Here is a 21516-nt window from a genome sequence, read left to right on the forward strand (position 1 = left end):
GAAGAAAGCCCGGTATCACCCATCTAAGAGTTTTCAGAAGTATTGCCCATGTACATGTACCAAACAAAAGCAGAGCCAAGCTGGATGACAAAAGTGAGAAGTTCATCTTCATTGGCTATGACAACAACTCCAAAGGATACAAGCTTTATAATCCAAACAATGTGAAGATCGTGATCAGTCGAGATGTAGTTTTTGATAAAGAAGGAGAATGAGATTTTAGGTCTGGTTTGGATGGCTTCAACTTCTTTCCCATTGAAGAAGATGATCATACACAGATAAAACAAGTAGAAGAACAATAAGAGCCAGTTACTCTACCTATCTCACCAGTATCAACCACATGTGGAGATTCACAGCCATCTTTTTTTAAATAAAAGAACCGAAGAACGTACAATGAGTCTTCAAGATCTCTATGAGGTAACTAAGAGACATGATAATCTCACTCTCTTTTCCCTCTTTGCTGATTGTGAGCTAGTCAACTTCCAAGAAGTTGTACTAGATGAAAAGTGGAGAATTGCAATGGATGAAGAAATCAAAGCTATTGTGAAGAATGATACTTGAGAGCTTACTACTCTTCCCAAAGGTCACAAGGCGATCAGTGTCAAATGGGTGTACAAAAAAAAAAGAAATGCAAAGGGAGAAATTGAAAGGCACAAGGCAAGGCTAATTGTAAAAGGCTATAGTCAAAAGGCTGGCATATACTATGATGAGGTATTTGCTCCTGTAGCTCGACTTGAAACTATTAGACTTATTATTTCTTTGGCTGCTCAGAACAAATGGAAGATTTTTCAAATGGATGTGAAGTCTGCTTTCTTGAATGGATTCCTTGAAGAAGAAGTTTACATCGAACAACCATTGGGCTATGTGGTGAAAGGACATGAAGACAAAGTTTTGAGATTGAAGAAAGCTCTTTATGGGTTAAATCAAGCACCAAGGGCATGGAATAGCATAATTGACAAATATTTTCAAGAGAACGGCTTCACTAAATGCCCATATGAACATGCTCTCTACGTCAAAGAAAAAGATGGAGACATTTTGATTGTGTGCCTGTATGTGGATGATCTCATCTTCACTGGAAGTAATCCAAGCTTGTTTGAAGAATTCAAGAGAGTGATGATCAAAGAGTTCGAGATGACTGACATCGGACTGATGGCAAATTACCTCGGCATTGAAGTCAAACAAAAGGAAGAAGACATATTTATCTCCCAAGAAAGCTATGCAAAGGAGATTTTAAAAAAGTTCAAGATGAATGATTGCAAACCTATAAGCATGCCAGTGGAATACGGAGTCAAGTTATCCAAACACGATGAAGGCGAAGATATAGATTCAACATTTTTCAAAAGTTTGGTTGGAAGCCTATGTTATTTGACATGCACAAGACCAGATATTCTTTATGTTGTTGGACTTGTGAGTTGATACATGGAGAATCCAAAGACCATTCATTTTAAAGTTGCAAAAAGAATCCTTCGCTATATCAAAGGTATAATTAATTTCGGCTTATTATACTCATTTTCTAATTACTACAAGCTTGTTGGATATAGCGATAGTGATTGGGGTGGAGATGTAGATGATCAAAAGAGCATCACAGGATTTGTGTTCTTCATGGGAGATACTACTTTTACATGGATGTCAAATAAGCAACCAATTGTCACGCTATCCACCTGTGAAGCTGAGTATGTAGCTGCCACATCAAGTGTTTGTCATGCAATTTGGCTCAGAAATTTGTTGAAGGAGTTGGGTTTACCACAAGAAGAGTCAACCGAGATTTGTGTTGATAACAAATTAGCAATTGCCCTATCCAAGAATCCAGTCTTTCATGATCGAAGCAAACACATAGACACTCGCTATCATTTCATAAGAGAGTGTATTGCAAGAAAAGAAGTGCAAATCAAGTATGTAAAATCACAAGATCAAGCAGCTGATATCTTCACTAAGCCGCTCAAGCAAGAAGACTTTGTAAAATTCAGAAGTTTGCTTGGTGTCACAGGATCAAGTTTAAGGGGGTTGTTGGATCATAAACTTGATCCAAGATGAATAAATTCAAACCCAACTCATGGAAGGTTCCATGAGCAGGTATGGTTGGTGAGGTTTGAATTATTTGTGTTAGGTGTGGTAAGTGTGGTTGGTGAAGTAGGTGAGTGATAGGTTTTAATGGATGATGAGGATTTGTGTATTAGTTGAATAAATGAATGGTTGTGATTAGTTTGTTACATGTATAAATACCTCCTCTCCCCTTTGATTTATGTATCAAGTGAAGTAACAAAATCTCTCAGTTGTAGAGAGTGAAAAATAAGAATTGTAATTGGTGAGGAGTGTTGTTGAAGAAATAAAATAGTGTGTTTTTTGAGTGTTTTATTTATTAATTCTCCAACATTTAGTTCTCTCTACTGTTTGCATCATTATCCACGGGTAATGTTTAGATGGTAGAAAATATAGTCATGCAGGTTTGTTTTTGTTTCAGTTTAAGGTTATGTTCTAAAATGAATATTTATTGGATGGATGGTCTTGAATGGTAAAGAACAATAGGTGATTGAGTTGTTCCATAATAAGTTTCTAAGGGAATCTATAAAGAAGGTTGAAACATAAGTGTGTATACTTGTGTATAAAACTATAAATGCAGAAATTTAACCACATACGTAGTTTTGACTTTTTTTTTTCCTTTTACCTTGTTTCGGAGTACCATGAGGTGGATACGGAGGACAGAGATTTGAAGGAGGTTCATGGATGTGATAAAGCAATACCTTGTGTTCATTAGCACGATTTGGTCTTTGGTTTTCGACTATTTTCTCATCCCTTATTCTTTTCAGGCGATGATAGTACCTGCATGCAAACTTTGAAGTAAAATAATCAAATCAAATTTCTATACATTTTCGTCCACGAGGCCTTGGGTTATATTATTTGAATCTAAGAACAAATTTATTTAAATATACAAATTGAATCCGAGTTTTAGTTAAGAAATGCTATTTTCACTCTTAATTATGCTCATGTTAACATCATTGGCTCATCACATACAGATCTACCATATTTACTTTCACGAGCATGCATAGCATGCAACACCTTAAATTTTGACTGAAAACACTCTGCCGTTGGTTAATAAATTTAAGGGAAAGAAAAGGAGGTAGGGTTGCTACATGCAATTCTCTACTACCAAAAATGTGCCTCTGAATTGCTGCAGAATATTAATGAAAATGTGTGTGAAATGCCGCAGACTTTCCTGGTTTAAGCTTGCACCCTGATTGTATACAGAAGGTTGTTGATGAACATGAATTTTGGACTGAACAAGTTGCCTGCCTTCATTTTATATAATGCTTCTATTCTTGTTCTGGATCATGCAATATAGATTTCAGAGCAATTCCTTTGGATTAACCTTCATGTATTTGGAAGTCATTTACTGGTCCTTCCAACTAATTGATTGCAATTTTGCAAGTACATTTGTCAAGGGTGAGGTACCTAGGTTTAGTTATTGTTTTCTTATGGTGTTTGCTGCATGGACATGGTTCGTGGCAAAACTGCTGTTACTAATAATTTCTAACCAGTTAAGTGTTTGTTTAAGCTGCTTATGAGATGTTTTGATTTCTTTATCTGCTAGATCTATTCATACGAAACAAATAAAATAGGACCATCTAGACAGAAATTTATCATTCTAGACCTTCTTCAATCTTTTTTTGTAAAGAGTTTCATTCTGTTCTTTAATTATTTTGCAATAGAGGCTACAAAATGTACACATATCTTTAAAGCTTATTGGCTATTATTTATTCTAGATGAAGCATGCAGTTTTTATTTTTTTTCTGAACTTGACCTTTTTTCTCTTTCTTTTATTTTTAATAAATTTAAAGGATACATCAAGGATTTTCAGGTGTATGATCCACATAGGGTGGGCAAGATCAAAGTTGAACTACTAGGCAGGGTAAATGATTGTTGAGCTCTCACTTATAGGCAGGATGTCAAGGCAAGGGAAATTGAAGGGTACACGGTGCGTGCTCTTCCAACTAGACAGGTTTGTTCAAATCTCTTTTAAGTCCTTTTATATATGCTTGCCCATTTGAAGTAAGTGGGGTTTCACTGGCAGGAATGGTTGTGTAGTATGTATGTTTATGAATCCAACATTTTTCACCCAAAAAAAAAAAGCAATAAATGACATAATATTTGGAACTTATTTTTTGTGCTTTTCATTCTGATTTTGCAATGCAGTGGGGCTATGTTGTGCTAACAACTCCGGATGGTGTTTTGGATCATGAAGAGGCCCTCAGGCGGACTGTGGGTGGCCAAGTTCTCGGTTATTTTCATTAGATATCTTTGCCATCCAAACACTTTGGAAAGGAAGGGAAGAGTTCTTTAATGGAGTCGCAGCCTGCAAGAATGTCAAACTTTTAAGTAGAGACCATTTGAATTTTGTAGTATTTTAATGATAGAACAGGAGGTTGTTTCACCTCTCTTCATGAAGTGTTTTGTATCATCACGGAACAGTTGTGATTGATTATAATTTAAAAGTGCAGCATTGTTTCAACTACAAATGCCAGTAGCAGAAACTAATATGCACAATAGTTAAATTTTCCAGATTGTTCAATGTAGATGCTACAAGAGTATATAACCTCAAAAAGGAAGTTCCTAAGAGCTTTCTTCCAAATAAAAATAATGAAAATTGAAGGCCTATGAAACTTTGGCAAGAATGACGATGAAAACTGAGAAGGGATTTATTAGCTCATAGTTTTCTGTGCCAATGACTATGAAATTTGATCATAGCACATTGTTTAAGTAGATACTATCATATAAGAAAGTTCATAATGTAAAAGGCTTCATGCTAGAACACCACTGTTAATTTCCGAAAACAGATATAAGAATGTAGCAATCGCGAAACAAAATTGCTGACAGCAAAACATAGCTATTAAATTGAACATCAGTTTACAAGAATGCTTGAAAACTGAAGATTGTTCAATGATCAGGGGAGATAATCATCTTCAGGCAGCCTACGCCAGAGGAAATAACAAGCATCCATCCACCTTGGACGTAACAGGAACTTCTACTCTGCCCATAGACAATCCTCAGGTTCTGTAGAGACCGAATGAATTTTTGTTTCTTTTCTTCAAACTTAAAACTTCTTCTTTACTGTATACTAATCCTGGCAGAATATAATTAAAAGATAAACCAAAGGAATCATCCATGGCTTAGTTGCAAAAAATGCACCTTCTGTCCCGAACAGTAGAGTATGTGCATGACAAAAGCGGGTCAAAAGAACAAGAATCTACACCACCAGCAAACCAATGTTTTTGAATACCATGGCACCTCATCCATTTTAAATTTAACCAATGTAAATGAAAAATTAAATTTCAACATCAATTCAACACAAATTCTTGAATTTAAGTATAAAATACAAAAATCTATTAGAAAAAACCCACAAACTAGTATCTAAAAATAACAATTATATTTCATATTATCATCCAACACAAGCTCCAAGAGAAGATCTTCATTTCATTCACCATCATTAGCACCCATCCAATATGATGCCTACAATAATGATTAAGATTAATATTTTCTAAAGAATAATGCTTTTCAAATATTAACTAGAAGAAAAAAATTATAATAATGAAATAATTCATGCATTGAGTTAAAGAAAAATAGACCATACAAAAATACTTTGGTTATTTGGCACTTTGCATAATTGCATTATTTTCTTTATATATTTTTTAGATTTAAATATTTTTTCAATTAAAATTAAATTAAAAATATTTTTAAAAAACATTACAGGTCTAGCGGATATTCATGCGAGTATTTGCCGGATATTGGGCTAATACCAAACCCACCCGCATCCAAGTGCGGGTTTCAAATTGTAATACCAAACTCACCCGCAACCCACAAAATTGTCAGCAGCAGGCAGGTTTGGGCAGATTTGCGGACACAATTGCTATCCCTATATAAATCCTGAAATGTTGAAATAGAAAACCAATATTGCACTGTAATCTGATTAATTCAAGTGCTATCTACACACATACGCTAACTCTCATCCTTCTTTGGCACCAACAAAGCTAGTACAACACATGAACTCATGCTCTTACGAATAAACCCTTTCTACAATAATTCATCAACCAGTCCTTGTAAAATCGCATGCTTATGAGGACTCATGCGATTATGAGGCAAGTTAGGTAAACTTACACTAGGGACTAAATCTATATGATGCTGGATATCTTGTAAAGTAGGCAGCCCATCAAGTATCTTTAATGGTGTAATGTCGGTGAACTCAGCTGCCAATGGTGTACTTCTAAAGGAATAGAATTAACCTCAAACTCATCTTCCTTTTACAACTTCTTGCAACCGTCACAGTCTTCTTCTAAATGTCCCTTCACAATAGCAAAAAAAATTCTTCGTTTCAGCTTTAAGATTCTTCTTCTTGTCTGTTAAAGACAGTAAATGAATCTTCTTGATATTCCACCAAAACTTGTACACACTATCCCCTCGTCTATGCACTGTATCAACATCAAACTGCCGAGGTCTACCTAATAATAGATGGCAAACATCTATATCTACTACCTCACATACCACATTCAACCTAATAACAGATGACACATATCTGCATCTACTACATCACATGCCATATCACTCTTATAAATCTTTCTAATGGAGAAACAAAAACGACACACTTATGTCACTCGCGTTTCTGCCCCTTTCTTGATATACCCTATTCTGTAAAGTATGGGATGTATTTCTGTCGAAAGTCCTATCACATCAACCAGTACCTTTGAAACTATGTTCTCATTACCACCACTATCAATTATCATGTTACACAACTTATTATTGATGGTGCCACGTGTTCTGAAAATTTTATTACGTTGGATATTCTCTTTAAATTTCGACGCCAATAAAATTTTCTGCACAATGCAGTTTAGCAACTTTGTTTCAACTGTTTCCAACTCCAAGGCCTCTTCGTCATCCCATCCTCAACGTCATCCACCTCTTCTTTGCCGACTACAGCCTCTACCAAATTTAAATTTTTAGAACGATAATCACTCGATCTATGCCTTGGTGCTACAAATTCAAACACTTATTCGGCATAGCTTTGCATAAGGATTATTTTGTTGTCTTGGTGGCTTTTGCGATCTAGGCGATTGCTACCTCAACTATTGCTACGCTGGTTGTTGTGCCTGGCCACTATCAGCCCATGTTTTTTGCTTGTTTTCAATCCTAACAGTTCAATGATGATACACATAAGGCATGCCAAACAATTAGAAAGCTTAAAATCTAGAACACGGCAGAAAAGTTTGTCATCACCTTACAAAGTCTCAATCCTTTTTGTGTGGTCCTTGTTGCCATTTTGTTTTCTATCCAGTGGCGGTCAAGGAGTCCAGTGTAATAGAGGTTAAGTTCAAACAATAATATATATATATATATTTAGAATTAATAAATAACAAGTACCAAAATTTAAATTCATTAAAACATTTCACAATATGTTTACAATTGTCTCAATGTGTATTTTTTTATGTTTATAAAGTTTAAGGATAAACTCATGATCAACAATATGACATGAGAGTTCAAAATTTTTCAAAAATATAACGTTAATTCTTTTATCGAAGAGAAATTTCAAAAAGATAAAAGAAGTGATAGTTAATGAAGAGGGCTTACTAACTAATTAGAGTAGCAAATCAATAGTAAACTTCTTGAGGTGGTTTACTTTTTTAGAGATAAAAGAGGAGCGAAGTGTGAAGAATCGTGGAAAAAAGCAACGAAGAATTGGAAAAGAAAAACTTCATTAGTCCAAAATGTGTGCTAACTGTTAAGCTTGAGACATGAAGCATTCTTTTAATATACGACACTTATATTCTTTAAATTTACTAAAGAGGGACTTTAAAATTTACTAAGAGGGACTTTTTTGATGTTTCATATTAATGATGGGGCAATGCTGAAAATGCACATAAAAATTTTCAGAAGTCCAACAGGGGCTGCTGTGGGGCACTACAAGGCCTCGCCCATTGTAGCCAATATATGTAAGCAATCATCAATACGTCATTTCTGTCTATTTCTCCTTATTATTCATTAGCAATTATCGTGGAATAGTGTAAGCAAATAATATGTACATCTTTTCATTAAAATAAAATTTGTAAATTAAGCTTTTTTTTTAATAAATTTAAAATAAGGGTAAATTTTAATTTACTCCTTACTTAGAATGATAATCTTTAATTTATCCTCAAAAGTATGAAAATTCAAATTTATCCTCATTTTTTTCAGAAGAAGATGGTAAATGGAGGAGGGGGCACATTGATGATTTTTTCTTTTATTCTTCTTGATAGTAATTGAGAGTAAATTGATGTTTTCATACTTTTATAAGATAAATTGATGATTGTTATTCTATCTAGGGGACAAATTGAAGTTTATCCTTTAAATAATGACAGCTCAATCTTCGCTCCGGGGAGTTGAATCCCAGACCTCTTAACTTTGTAGTTAGAAATATTTTGCTGTTGGGTGAGGAGGAGATTAAGGACATGAATAAAATTCGTTGCTTTTTCATTTTAAATATAAGTTTAATTGTTAGATTCGTTGTTTTATTATAAGCCTAAAACATGGCTAGAAGCATTATATTGGATGTATTTACCAGTTTCATATGAAAAGGTTCGTGTAGCATTAAATGTTTCATACGAAGGTATGTTGGAAGAAAGTCTTTAGTATCCACTATAAATGATTGAAGAAAGTCTCCGTCGGATTGTTTAACGCTGTATTAATTCATGAAAGTATTGGGAAAATATGCTCTTTAAAAGCATATGTGTTTATTTAATTGTAATAAATAATTTTTTTGATTAATAAAATAAATGAGGTATTTTATTCAAGTATCTTAATTGCATTAATATTTTGAGTAAAGTCCATTTAATCATATTATATGTATTTATCTAATCACCATGTGGATTCACAGAAGACATAAATATAAGTTATCTTATGATTAAATAAATTAAGTTCGCAGTTGATAAATAAAGTTGGACACTTTATTTAGGTATAGACTGTAATAAATTTATTAAATGATTTGTCTAAATTATGTATGAATTTATTGATGTAGTACGACTACATTGAATAAGATCACAAATGAGATTTAATTAACGTTGAAATATCTGTCAGACTTATTAAATCTTATAGTCATTAATTTTACTATAATCTTAATCTTGAGTTAGTTATGATTTCATGATTGTAATTGTCATTCCATTTGAGTTATCAATAGGCATGACACACATTTGTAGTCAAGATTACTGGGTATCTTGGTGAGAGCAATTATGAGTATTGGAGTTAGAGACTAACAATATAGAATTTGTACAACACATCTCTTGATGGGTTTTCAGTACTTGATCATAAAATTCTCTGGCCAAAGTGTGTCAACATATTTAGTATGTTGAAATGATCATTAGAGAAAACCAGTAAGTATCATGGAGCAAGATGTAATAAAATTGATTGGACAGTTGAGATATCGATTTAATCAACGATGTGGTACAAAGAATTATGCAGTAAAGAAATCAATGTGTCATGGGTCGAATTATTATTCGAAAATACTATCCTAGATAGCATACAATTATGGAGGTAAATTCCAATCTTTCAGTGGAGTAAATTTGGAATTAAATAATTGGGCTAGTTTAATTACAGACTTAATTATTGTAGCCACTATTGTATGTACCCATATGATCTCCGGGTTAGCTCATTTAATTGACTACACTGCTACTAGATTAATAAGCAAGATAACTAGTTATTTGGGTTAAAAGCATAAATATATTATTTAGTGGGAGATTTCATTTAATATGCTTATGTGTAAGGGGCCTTGTGTTATTTTACTAGGTGGGCCCCTATAACATAATAATAAGTAATGCCACTTTTGGTTTTGTTATTTTTTAATTTAAATCAAATTTGATTTAATAGAATTAAAAAATATATAAATATGGAGTCTAGGGTTTCCACTAAAGAGAGAAAGAAAAAGACTTGTTTTCTCAAAAGGAAAAGTAGGAGCCACAATATACATATCAGAAAAAAAGATTTTTTCTCTCTAATTTTGAGAGGAATATTTTCTCTTGCTAGTTGCTTTTAGTGGTGATAAAGGCGTCCACACGTCAAGTGCAGAACAAACTTAAGTCATAACCTGGAAGATCATTGGTGACGGATCGTGATCTAACAAAATTGGTGGTGACGAATCGTGATCTAATAGAAGTGGTGGTGATAGATCGTGATCTGAGAGTCTAAATTAATTCAGCGAAAAAGAAAAATCGGATTGTCAAGGTATGATATTCTAGATTACGAATTCTTGTGTAATGTATGAGATCGGTACTAAAAGTTTTTATATAAAAAAAAAAAACTGATTTTTAACCAATAAAAAGCTCCCATGTGGATCTTTATAGCATTATATTCAAAAGGGCGGCATGGACTTTGTGTTGTAGGTAGTAGGAAAATTCTAATTACAAATAATATCTTATGTTGACGAAACTTTTTTAGTTGAAATAAACTCTGATCAATTATTTGGAGTCCAGCTATTGTGCACCTGGTCCATGATGGTAGCCTAATTTTTTCATATATAAGGTGCCCATTTGTTTCTATTGAAAAGGGCAGTAAGGTCATTGAGCCGTAAGTAAGTAGGAAAAATCTAATTATGAGCTCATATCCTATGTTGACGAATCGTTTCTATTTGAAAAGATTATATGATCACAGTCAAGATGAAGCAAACGCCGGGCTGTTGACGCCGGCCACTTAATCATTTCCATAATTTTAATTGCTGTTGACTTCAAAGGAAAGCATTTCCTCACTTGTCATAATTCGTTCGGTGACTTTTGGTGCACTGAACTATGGCCCCTCTTTGGTGTTGAGGTACCGGCAGGACCACCTACCACTAGTCTTTGGCCAGAGGGGTTTATTGCACAAACATACTCGGACGCATGCTCCCAAAGAATGTTTCCCCCATTTTCCTTTTTATGCCACTCCATTTCTATGAAAGAAATTGATTGTCAGCCTTGGCAGGATGGCCTTAGTCAAAAGGTACTCACCAAAAGATTGAACTATGAAATAAAAGTATAAAATCAAATCAATTTAGTTTTCAATTTATGACAGTTAGTGTTTACCAAACATTTTAGTGCTGTAACTTTTAAATTACAGCTATCCAATTTTAATTTAAACGAGGTCTATATTGGACTGTATTAAAAATTACATTGTATCATATTGTTAATACAATTTTATATTTAGTGTAATTATGGGTTGGCTTGTGTATTTTAAATAATATTAAATTGTTATTGTTTAATTTATTAGTAAAAATTAAAGCAACCACTAACGACCACCTTTGACCACCACCAATCAACTTCGAAAGATGATAAATGATGTCCGTTTAAGTCAATTTAGTACTATTAGAATTCTCCTTTTGAGCTCTATGCAATAGAAACTAATATTATCGACATAAAGGATCCGTTCACTGTAGATTTTCAATTTGTTGCATAATGCAAATAGATTTGCACTGTTCATACCTGCCCGAACCTGAGTGCCAGAAACGTACCTAGCGATGTCAATGGGGCGGGGATCATGATCACCTTAACCCGATTTGGAAGTTATCCCCCGAACCTGTTCCATACCCAAAAAATTGTAATGGGGGATAATTTGTGTAACGTCACAAATTCCCATACATATTAAATTATGGAAATTGGGCTTTCATTGAGAATTATGGGTGGCCTATAACCCTTATTAAGAAAGGGGTACTAATTAAATAGAGGTTATTTATGAGATAATTTTGAAAAAGGGTTATTTTTCCTTATTAAATAGGGTTTCTTAAGATCTCCTATAAATGCATACTTTTTCCCCTTCCATAACCCTAAGTTCACAACGTTTATTCTTCTTCTCTGCTGCTCTTTACGCTCCTACCCAAATCTTAGGATTCAAACCTTTGTTTAGGAGAGAATCAAAGCGACGGGTAAGTTATTCTCCCTGTTCTCAACAGATTTCTAATCACTCTATCTAGCTAGGGTTTATATTGGCACGATTCTAGAAGGTTATAGATCTTAATGCATGATTTAGAATATATTTAGGCATTGCTTAGGGTTTTGATTTATTATGAGTTTAGTTAATCAATCCTTGACGTATTAAGCACAGGATAATTCTGGACAGCATGAGTATCTCGAATTTAAAACTATATTTTCTGAACGAATTTTCTTATAAAATTTATATTTCTGGAAATTAGACATGTAGGGCTTCTTGATTAAATTTTATTTCATTAAATTTGACTTCGTTTTCAATTTTATACATATTTTGGAAATAGAAACCACTGCACTGGAAAACTGCGATTCCAGTATTGTGATCAGATTCACAAGACTATTTGTACCACCAACTGAACTCGGAAAATTCTGAAAGTTTATATGTATGTTAATATATGTGTCTAGGATTCCCAGTTTTAATTTCATAATTTTCTGATTAGTATTGTATTTTATAAAAATCACGGAACTCGTTCTGTTTAGTTTAGATTATGTGAAAACAGTTTCGAATTTACTGAGAAGTAAATAGTTTTTAAAATGTTTTTGATATCGGATCCTCTTGTAAATTTTACATGGGGTACTCATGGATGTCCAGAATAGTTCCATAGGATATTATATCATTTTGAGTCTTAGATTAAGAGTTAAAATTCTGAGAATCAGACCTGTACGGGTATGAATTAGAAAATCAGATTCTTAGAATAAGTTATTAATTGTCATATCTTGTATTTGTTTAAGGTATTGAAGGTGATTGAGGCTCTTAGAAGCTTAGAGGTGTGTTTATTCATTCATTTTTCGAGGTAAGTAACTTCATTCCTAATGTACTGGATATGTATAAGTATTTTGATATTATTATTATAAGTATAAATGTTTTTATACTACTTAAAGGATTAATTGATTTTGATAACAAAATTAATTTTATGTAAATGTTTTCAAACCTAAATTCTTTTTAACAAAGTATTTTATAAATGCTTTTTAATATGTAAATGATTTTATGACATGACAACCTTTTATGATATTATCTTTAAAATGTTATGCAAGCCTAAATTATTGATATGAACTTTTATGAAACTGATACGAATGTTTTGTACCTATGTTTGATTTCAATTATTGATGATTGTATGGGATTCTTAATGTTTTGGCTCATTGTCCATAGTTATTCTGATTCTGATTCTGATTCTGATCGTAATATACGATATATATGTCTGGACCAGTACTGGGTTTCTGTTTGAGTGTGCACACGATATTCTGATTCTGTTTCTGGCCGGGTCACTGGGACTATAGGTGACACTATGTGACATGAGCTAACCTTTTGTTTTCTGTATACGTATTATATGATTTGCTTCGTAAGTAAATATGCTTTTGAATATTCTGAATTATTAAGAATTTATGTTATGTTATCGTGATATATCGTTTTATGAAATTTATGGATTATGATATATGTTTTAAACAAAAGAAGGCTTGCAATATTTTTTTTATATCGATGGGCCTAGTATGTTATAAATGACTTTACTTACCGAGTTGACGGCTCACCCCTCGTCATTACTTTTTGCAAATTAAGTTTCTTTGAGAGGGGCGCTTAGCTTTGGAGTTAGTAATTTTCTGTTTCCGTTGCTATTCGAATAAGAGGAGGAATAGACTCGTGTTTCTATTTAGTTATTTCTATTATGAACGTGTAATTTGGAGTTTGAGACATTTGTTATTATTTTTTATGTCCGAGAGAGAGATTAATTAGTATTAGACGTTTGAATTTGTGGATTTATTTGAATAAGAATTGGAGGTATTTCAGTTTGAAACTTATGAATAAAGATTATGATTTGTGAGTAACCTCCTTCACGTGCTCCGCATGTATTAGATTTGTGGTGTTACAGTTTGGGTATGTCCCCGAAAATCCTCGAATTGAGTGGGGATTAAAACAGGGACCCGATCCTCATTTTTTTAAATAATAATTTCTGAATATTTTAGTTTCTTTTTAAAAAAAAAAATAATTCTAACAACCTCCATATTTAGAAATAAAATTACAAATGATCAAATTCCATATTAAAAATAAAATTATGAGTGATCAAATTTTAACAACCTCCACAAAAATAAAAACAAAATAATTCTAAGTTTTCAACATAATTACAAATGATCAAATTTTATATCACAAATCAAAATAATTTTACATTTTCAACATAAACTTTTCATTAATAAAGACTTGATTAAGTGTTCTCACCAGCAATAAAAATCCATTATTTATTATTCAAAGAAAACCTCCTGAAACAAAAAAACTCAATCTATCTTTATTCTCTTCTCTCTCTAGAGCTCTGCCGGTATTTTATAAATGGCGGCTAAATCTCAGCTGCATTCATCAAACCCATCGTGTTTCTTAAACTGATTAAAAAAAAAGCTTATAATGTAAAGTGTACATGATAATAAAGCCCATCAAATGGCATCACAACAAAGCTTATCATTCTCATACAACTTAGGAAGGAGGCAACAGCAGCGTCGTAAAGTGTACGGAAGAAGGGATAGAGAGATGGATCCTGATAGGAGGAGGGGAATCAAGAGAATCAAAACATAACTTACCCAAAGCATGGCTGTCAGTAACTCAAATCATGGCTGCAACCTCTGTTTCTGTGAGCTCTCCATGGCTGCAGTTTGTACTTCAGGCTATGTGACTGAGAATGAAATCAGAAGAAGATGAATGAAAACACACAAAATGTAAAATTGACTTAAATCAATGAAACCAGATGCAATTTGAAATAAATAAATAAAGAAAGAAAAATAGAAAAAGCAAAAAGCTTGCAGCAGAAGAACCGATAGCGTGATTGAGTGTTGGTCGGAGACGACGAATGGTAGCGGCTGACCAGCTGTTAGCAACGGTGGTGACTGACGAGCTGTTAGGGTTTCTTTTGGGGAAATAACGATCGATTCAATGCAAAGGATGGGTGTTAGAATTTTTAATTTACAAATTTAAAATATTAAGTAATAGTTTTTTTCTTTTTCGATTTTATTTTTGGTCAGGTTAGGGGACCCGATAAAATCCCCAAATCCAAACTCGAAATTTGTTTGGGGCTAAGACCCATACCCGAAACTGACCTGAATTTATTTTCACATTTTTCTAGGGCCCCATACCTGCCCCAAATTAATTGGGGCCCGCGGGTATTGCTGCCAACTCTAAACGTACCCTTAATTATACTTTTTCTCTAGAGAGAGAGAGAGAATAGATTTGTTATAAAAATAATGAAATACAAAGTTTTAAAGACAAGCAAAATAATTAACAAAATACGGGAGCAATCTATAAATTTTGTGAGTTAACTCAAATAAGAGAAAATAATGAATTAAATAATTATCTAAATATGACAATAACAAAATAAGAAACGCTTTCTAAGTTAATGAAATTCTAATTTTATCTTACATGAAGCAGATGGGATAGCTCACGTGTTTGAACTTTTACAAAGGAAATAATTCATAGGTCAAGAGTTTAAAAATCCAAAGGAATACATTAAAATTTGAGGTGGGATAGAACGAGGTAAATGATAAGAAATAGTTGTATATGAGCACTTTTACATATTTTAATATATGTGCCTCCAAAAATTTAGTTGAGTGATTTTTAAGTAGTTTTATTTATTTGGCCACCATTATTAGAATTCTAGGGAGTTAGGGGTTAAAAAATTGATTTGTGCTTTTGTCCTTCCTTTACTTAAAAGAAGAAAAAAAAAGGAACTAAGACACACTTATATTTATATTGAAACAAAATTAATGGCTTAGTTCTAATGGATTAGATAATATGACACATTAATTTCCATACATTGATACTATAACATTTATTTGTTTTTAACCCTCTCTCCTCATCATCGTTCTTATAAAATTTTGAGTTAAAATTTTGTAAGCTAACTCAAATAAGACAAAACAATCCTACTAAAAAAAAAGAATTAAAAATAATAATCTAAATACAACTCTAACAAAGTAAAGAATATGAACGCTTTCTAAGATAATTAAATGCTAATTATATCCTAGCTCGTATGTGAGGACATAAGAATTAAGAAATTAATTTACCTTTTTAAAAAAAATAACATACACAAAAAAAAAGATTAAAAAAAAGGACTATTAAGATCTAATAGATTAGATGATATCACACACTAATTTTAATACATTAAAGCTATAATATTTGATTTTCACTATCCTCTCTTCTCCTTATCAACATTCTTGTAAAATTTTGAGTTAATTTTTTTAAGTTAGCCTAAATAGGTAAACACAATCATACTCAACAAAAAATAATAATAATACAATAAAATTGGCTTTCTATGGCACAATATCGACCACATGATATAATTGTTGGAGAATTAATAAATAAAACACACACAAAAAAATACTATTTTATTTCTTCAACAACACTCCTCACCAATTACAACTCTTATTTTTCACTCTCTACACCTTAGAGATTTTGTTACTTCACTTGATGCTTAAACCAAAGGGGAGAGGGGGTATTTATACATGAAACAAACTAATCACAACCATTCATTTATTCAACTAATACACAAATCCTCACCATCCATCAAAACCTACCACTCAACTACTTCACCAACCACACCTACCACACCTACTACAAGTAATTCAAATCTCACCAACCATACCTACTCATGGAACCTTCCATGAGTTGGGCTTGAATTTATTTATCTTGGATCAAGTTTATGATCCAACACCCCCCCCCTTAAACTTGATCCTATGACACCAAGCAAACTTCTGAATTTTACAAAGTCTTCTTTCTTGAGCGGCTTGGTGAAGATATCAGCTGCTTGATCTTGTGATTTTACATACTTGATTTGCACTTTTTTTTCTTGCAATATACTCTCTTATGAAATGACAGCGAGGGTCTATGTGTTTGCTTCAATCATAAAAGACTGGATTCTTGGATAGGGCAATTGCTGATTTGTTATTAACACAAATCTCGATTGGCTCTTCTTGTGGCAAGCCCAACTCCTTCAGTAAATTTCTGAGCCAAATTGCATGACAAACACTTGATGTGGCAGCTATATACTTAGCTTCACAAGTGGATAGTGTGACAATAGGTTGCTTCTTTGACATCCATGTGAAAGCAGTATCTCCCATGAAAAACAAAAATCTTGTGGTGCTTTTTCGATCATCTACATCTCTACCCCAATCACTATCGCTATATCACACAAGCTTGTAGTCATTAGAAAATGAGTATAACAAGCCGAAATTAATTGTACCTTTGATGTAGCGAAGGATTCTTTTTGCAGCTTTAAATTGAGTGGTCTTTGGATTCTCCATGTATCGACTCACAAGTCCAATAGCATAAAGGATATCTGGTCTCGTGCATGTCAAATAACGTAGGCTTCCAACCAAACTTTTAAAGAATGTTGGATCTATATCTTCGCCTTCATCATGTTTCGATAACTTGACTCCGCATTCCACTGGCGTGCTTATAGGCTTGCAATCATTCATCTTGAACCTTTTAAGAATCTCTTTTGCATAGCTTTCTTGGGAGATAAATATGCCTTCTTCATTTTGCTTGACTTCAATGCCGAGGTAATATGCCATCAGTCCAATCTCAGTCATCTCGAACTCTTTGATCATCACTCTCTTGAACTCTTCAAACAAGCTTGGATTACTTCCAGTGAAGATGAGATCATCCACATACAAGCACACAATTAAAATGTCTCCATCATTTTCTTTGACGTAGAGAGCATGTTCATATGGGCATTTGATGAAGCCTTTCTCTTGAAAATACTTGTCAATTCTTCTATTCCATTCCCTTGGTGCTTGCTTTAACCCGTAAAGAGCTTTCTTCAGTCTCAAAACTTTGTCTTCATGTCCTTTCACCACATAGTCTAATGGTTGTTCGATGTAAAATTCTTCTTCAAGGAATCCATTCAAGAAAACAGACTTTGTTAACATGAATATCTTAATAATATTGATTTTGATGATAACAAACTTTAAATGGTTTTTGATTAAAATGTTGGAGCTATTCCTTAATAAACAAAAGCCTTATAATCATTCCAATCATATTCATAAAAGATGGACTTTCAAATTAGAAAATGATTCTCTGCAAAATTTGGTTTAAAATGTGATTCTGGAAATAAACGGTGAACCGTTTTCTTTCAAACGGTTAACCGATTAAAACCAGAGAGCTACATATTGCCTAAGCTCTAACCGATTAAGAAAAATGGAAAACACAAAATGCTGGGAAGGCTACTGGAATTTAACGGTGAACCGTTTATTTAAATGGTTAACCGATAACATCCAGAATAGAAGGTTGTACTCCTCTGGCACCGTTTAACAAAACTGGATAAGGCTAAATTGTTTTGCAGGTTACTGGAAACAAACGGCGAACCGTTTATTACAAACAGTTAACCGATACTATCCAGAGAGGTCACTTCATGCAAATCCTTAACCGTTTAATGTAAACGGATAATTGATGTTCATCTTGCAGGTTTCTGGAATTTAACGGTGAAAGGGTAAGCCTAAACGGCAAACTGTTTATTTGAAACTTGGCCCAACGGTAACTTTTGACCAACCTAAATAATTAACCGTTAATGGTTAACGGCGAACCGTTTTCTGGCAGACATTTTGTAACAGCTAGTTTTTCAGCTCCAACTATAAATAAGCTCATTCAAATTCAAACAAAGGTGATCACAACACGACTATTGAGCTTATACTCAAGAATACAATCTTCATAGAGCTTTGAACACATTCTTGCTTCATCTATTCACATATTGGGCATCATTTTGTAATCTTAAATATTGTGAGAGGCAAAACAAATTTGTAATCTTTTGTTTTTGAGTGATTGTAAGTGTTGGGATACACTTGGGTTAAGAGATTCAGATAATCTCTTGTTGTAAAGGTTATTGACACCTTGGAAGTCAAGTGTAAGCATTTGAAGCCTTGGAGGCTTGCTTAGTGGAATCCTCAAGCCCGGAAAGCTTGGAAGCGTGGACGTAGGCGAGGTTGGCCGAACCACGTAAAAATCTCTGTGTTTGAATCTCTCTTCCCTTATCTTTTTATATTGTGATCAACTTATTTATTATTACTTTGAATTTGGTTTATATTTGCATTAAGTTTTTCTTTATAAATTGAATAATTTTTAGAATTCCAATTCACCCCCCTCTTGGGTTGCATAACTAGAATTTCATTTAGTATCAGAGCTTAGTTCTCTTGTTAGGACTTAACCGTCTAGAGTAAGAGATCCATGGCAACCCAAATGACTCAACCTTTAGGGAAGGACAGTTCACAACTAGACCACCGTTTTTTGACGGAAATGACTATCCATATTGGAAAACTATGATGAGAATTTATTTACAAGCACTAGATTATAAAATTTGGAAAGTTGCATGTGATGGTCCATTCTTGCCCCTAACTAAAAATGAATTCGGGGAAGATATTCCAAAACCTTTAAGGGAATGGAATGAATTCGAAAGAGAAAAGCTTCTCTAAATTCCAAAGCTATGAATGCTTTATTTTGTGCAATTGATAAGAAAGAATTTCATCGAGTATGTAGTTGTGAAAGTGCAAATGAAATTTGGCACAAACTTGAAGTAGTTTATGAAGGCACAAATCAAGTGAAAGAGTCGAAAATTAGTAGGTACACTCGACAATATGAGTTGTTCTAAATGGAACAAAATGAGAGTGTGTACTCTATGTATACGAGATTTACGGACATAGTAAACACCCTAGGAGCCCTAGGAAAGACCTTCTCAAATAGTGAAAAAATTAAGAAAATCATTAGGTCACTTTCAAAAGAATGGAGACCCAAAAGAACCGCTATTGAAGAGGCCAAAGATTTAAATACTTTACCTCTTGATGATTTAATTGGTTCTCTCATTTCATATGAAGAAGATTTGGCAGCAAAAAAAGGGCATGAGGAGAAGAAGAAAAGCATTACTCTTAAAGCTTCAAAATATAAGAGTGATGGGGAGAGTGAACCGGATGATGAAGAGTTAGCCATGCTAGCAAGGAAGTTCAGAAGATTCTTTAAGAAAATCGGAGAGCGAAGAAATTTCAGAAACTTCAAGAACCAAAGGGAGAAGAAAGAGGTAATCACATGCTATGAATGCAAGAAGCCTGGCCATATAAGATCGGAGTGCCCACTTATCAACAAACTCAAGAAGAAAGCAATGGTTGCAACTTGGGATGATAGCGAAGAAGATTCAAGTGATGAAGAAGGATCGCAAGAAGTATCAAACCTAGCGCTTATGGCAATAGGAGGGGATGATGATCTCAATGAGGTAAGTGATCCCACCTATGATGAATTGTATGATGCTTTTAAAGAATTGCATAATGAGTTGATAAAGATTGGTAAAAAGAATGTATGTCTTAAAAAAGAAATGGCAAAGCTTAAAAATGAAAATGAATCTGTAAATGCAAGAATTGCATGCCTAGAAGTAGATAACAAAACATTGCATGATGAAATTGCATTATCAAATGAGAAACCTAGCATCTCACATGAGCATTTAGAATCACACATAGATGATTTGAAAAATGAAAACCAAATGCTTAAGAAAAAGAGCAATGAGTTGAATGAGATTGTTTTGAAATTTACAAATGGGCAAAAGATGTTGGATAATATGCTTAACTCACAAAAATGTGTTTTTGATAAAGGAGGACTTGGGTATAAGCCTAACTTGAAGCAAAAGTATTATAAGAATTATTTTGTTAAAGCTACCTCCACAAGTGATCATAAGATTGTTTGCCATTATTGTAATCAAAATAGTCACATGAAATATAGATGTCCCATGAAAAGGAATGCATATTATGGTGTCAAATGTATTTGGGTTCCAAAAGGAACCGTTGCTAACTCTCAAGAACCCAAAAAGCTTTAGGTACCTAAAACTTGAGATTTTCCTTGTAGGGCTTAAAGAAGAAGAAAAATAAATGGTACTTGGACAGTGGTTGTTCAAGGCACATGACCGGAAATTATGCATGGTTCTCAAGCTTCACCAAAATTGAAAATGGTGGAGACGTATCTTTTAGAGACAACTCAAAAGGAAAAATTCTTGGAATTGGAAATGTTGGTAAAGTTTCTTCAACTGTAATTGAGAATGTATGTTTGGTTGAGAACTTGAAACACAACTTAATTAGTATTAGTCAACTATGTGACAAAGGTTATAAAGTTATCTTTGATAAATTTAGTTGTGTTATTGAGAATTCATGCGATGGCAAGATCTTATTTGTTGGGAATAGATGTGGTAATGCTTATATCATTGACATAGAATGTGCATCTACTCTTGATAAATATTTTTCGGCATTGCATGATGATAGTTGGTTATGGCATAGAAGGTTAGGACATGCAAGTATGGATTTGATTTCAAAAATTTTGAAAAATGATTTAGTTAAAGGTCTTCCAAAAATTGGTTTTCAAAAAGATAAGATTTGTGAAGCTTGTCAATTTGGAAAACAAATCAAAACATCTTTCAAAAATAAAAATCATATTTCTACTTCAAAACCACTTCAACTTCTTCACATAGATTTATTTGGGCCCTCTAGATATGCTAGTTTAAATGGAAAATATTATGCATTTATGATAGTGGATGATTATTCTAGATATACTTGGGTA

The 21516-nt window shown here is 33.3% G+C and overlaps 1 protein-coding gene and 1 long non-coding RNA gene across 3 annotated transcripts in view; both read right to left on the minus strand.

The window, feature by feature from the left end:
• Positions 1–21516, minus strand: part of LOC102614620 (geraniol 8-hydroxylase-like) — a 74081-nt gene that overhangs the window by 16715 nt on the left and 35850 nt on the right. The window lies entirely within an intron of this gene.
• Positions 14079–15095, minus strand: LOC112496718 (uncharacterized). Its single transcript, XR_008051166.1, has 2 exons — positions 14757–15095; positions 14079–14617 (listed from the first exon to the last, which is right to left on the minus strand). It is a non-coding gene; the product is annotated as an uncharacterized LOC112496718 (long non-coding RNA).

The sequence above is a fragment of the Citrus sinensis genome, chromosome 8 (genome assembly GCF_022201045.2).
Source record: "Citrus sinensis cultivar Valencia sweet orange chromosome 8, DVS_A1.0, whole genome shotgun sequence".
NCBI classification, from domain to species: domain Eukaryota; kingdom Viridiplantae; phylum Streptophyta; class Magnoliopsida; order Sapindales; family Rutaceae; genus Citrus; species Citrus sinensis.